The sequence below is a fragment of the Mastomys coucha genome, unplaced genomic scaffold, assembly GCF_008632895.1.
Source record: "Mastomys coucha isolate ucsf_1 unplaced genomic scaffold, UCSF_Mcou_1 pScaffold14, whole genome shotgun sequence".
NCBI classification, from domain to species: domain Eukaryota; kingdom Metazoa; phylum Chordata; class Mammalia; order Rodentia; family Muridae; genus Mastomys; species Mastomys coucha.
In genome coordinates this window covers 41,642,782-41,645,608 of record NW_022196896.1, presented here as the reverse complement: position 1 = coordinate 41,645,608, position 2,827 = coordinate 41,642,782, and the positions used below count along the sequence as shown (strand labels likewise).

Sequence of the window (2,827 nt, the reverse complement as noted above, 5' to 3'; positions counted from 1 at the left end):
GTCCCCAAACACATTTTAATTAAAATATAATTATATAACTCCCCCTTTGTTTTTCTGCCTCCAGTTTCCCCTACATTCCCCTCTTCCAACTCTCCCCTTCCCCCCTCTCCTGACTGTCAAACTCCTGCCACTTTCTTTGATTATTATTGCCACACAAATGTATGTTCACAAGTATTAAATTATTCTGCTGATTCTATCTTTGTTATTTATATGCCTATGTTATTTTCTTTTTCTCTTTTGGGGTGTACAGCAAACTTTATTGGTGGCATTCAAGAGTGTAGGCTCCCTAGGCCCTTCTGTTCTTAGAGCTGGAGGGCAACTGCGATCGTTGGGAGCTGACTTGGGACAGGGACTCCTGAGGAGCTGAGACCTCTCTCTTGCTCTTGTGTCCTTGCTGGGGTGGGTGGTCCAGGACTTCTTACTCCTTGGAGACCATGTAGGTCATAGGCCCATCACTCTGTCCATATTCATACCATGAAATGAGATTTACAAAGTTGTCATGGAGAGCAATGCCAGCCACAGCATCAAAGGCAGAGGGGTGGGGACTACTGTTGAAGTCACAGGAGACAATCTGGTCCTCAGTGTAGCCCAGGATGCCCTTTAGTGGGTCCTTTTTGATGTCATTATACTTGGCAGGTTTCTCCAGGTGGCATGTCAGATCCACGACGGATACATTGGGGGTAGGGACATGGAAGGCCATGCCAGTGAGCTTCCTGTTGAGCTCTGGGATGACCTTGCCCACAGCCTTGGCAGCACCAGTGGAAGCAGGGATGATGTTCTTGGCAGCCCCATGGCCATCACATCACAGCTTTCCAGAGGGGCCATCCACAGTTTTCATGGCAGTGATGGCATGAACTGTGGTCATGAGTTCTTTCATGATGCCAACGTTGTCATGGTTGACCTTGGTCAGGGGAGTTAAGCAGTTGGTGATGCAGGAAGTTGTGGTTCACACCCATCACAATCATGGGGGCATCAGCAGAAGGGGCAGAAAGGGCAGAGATGATGACCTTTTTGGCCCCAGCCTTCTCTATTGTGTTGAAGACACTAGTAGACTCCACAACATACTTAGGACCAGCATCACCCCATTTAATCTTCAAGGAATGTGATTCCACTAACATCAAATGGGGTTGTTTGTGTTATTTCACAGCTGACAACTCTGTATTGATGACAAATTCGGGGCCTTGCATGCATGCATGCTTTGGTACATAATGGGAGAGGATATTTCTGGAAACATTCGTTGTCAAGGGGTGGGATCCTGTGAGACTTTCCTTTTCTCTATTAGTATGTCTGTTGATATTGTCATGGTTCAGAACTTGTTTGGTATCCTGTCTCTTACAATCTTTCTGCCCCTCTTTTACAAAAATGCCCAAAGTCATTGATGCAGGAGCTAGGAAGTAGATGTATCCATCCACTGGTGATGGAGTTCCCACGATTTGACTTTTTCATTGTATCCAGCTATGATTTTCTGTGATTTTTCTCCATTTGCTGTAAAAAGAAGCCTCTTTACTGAGAATTAAAATTATACTTATCTGTAGGTATAAGAAAAATCTTTAGAATATAGTTAGAAATTATGCTGCTGGTCTAGCAAAGAGCAGATAGTAGATTCTTTCCTAAGATCTACCTCATTAGCACAGAATCCTTAGTTGGCTAGGTTTCTAGGACAAAGAAAGATTCACGCTTGTTGAGTGTGCCTCAAGTCCAACTAGACAGATGTTATTACTACCAATGTGTGAGAACCAGTTACTGTATCTTTAGAGATATCTTACTTTGATGGTCATTGTAGTTCATGAACATCACAACTGGGTAGGAGTATTAATTTCTTCCCTCCCTTGGCAGCTTGCTTAGTACTTTCTAATACTAAGCTAGATTGCAAGAGGAAAGCTTTTGGATAAGGTCCAGCTCACATTGTCCTAAAACAATTTTAATCATTTTTACATACACAAGTCACTTATACTAAGCCACTCACAATGTTGTACAGTTCTTCTAGTTTCCAAAAAATGTCATCATCCCCAAAGGCAGGAAGTACTCAATCCCCCGTATTCCTCAACCTCAGATCTGGAAAGCTCTAGTCAATCTTCTGCCTCCGAGAACCTCAGACCCAGATGGACACAGCAGCATTGTTTACATGGTCTACCAAAAGGTGGAATCAACCTGCATGCCAATAAAATGTTGTATGGCTATGAAGGGGAATATTACTCAGCTGCAAAGACAATGAGGTCCCAATACACAGTGTAACACAACAAACCCACTAAGCCATGAGCTATTGCATTTCTCACATTAGAAAGAGAGATGAGGTTCACATGAGGGTCCTCTGGTTCAACAATGGGAAGTTTCTTTTCTACTCTTGGCCATTTATGAGGTCATCCATTTTACAGCAATTAAGCCTTCTGACTTTCAAGTTTAGAAGTAATTTTCTCTTGCTACCTATCATAGTAGCAGAGGAAACTTTAGTTGAAGAATTGCTTCAATTTGATTGGCCTGTGGCCATTTCTGTGAAGTATTTACCAGCTTGCTACTTTATTGAGGATGATCTTGTACTTCTGATTCTTCTGCTTCTACCTCTCAAGTGCTGGAGTTATAGCATTACACCATGATACCCAGTTTATATGGTGCTGTACACCAAACTCAAGTCCCATTGTATACTGTTAACTAAGCAACATCTCTAGCTCTTTTGGCATCTTTTTATGCTGATGCTCTTTATGTTACTATTTAGTTTTGCTTTCCGAACCTCTCAGACTAGTGCATATATATCTATTATTATATCACTCATATACACCTGTAACTATTTTCCATGTATATATGTAACTATATATAGTTCATATATACC

The 2,827-nt window shown here is 42.0% G+C and overlaps 1 pseudogene; it reads right to left on the bottom strand.

Annotated features, from left to right (window-relative positions):
- Nucleotides 1–418: 418 nt before the first annotated feature.
- Nucleotides 419–1,118, bottom strand: LOC116089378 (annotated as a pseudogene).
- Nucleotides 1,119–2,827: the final 1,709 nt, after the last annotated feature.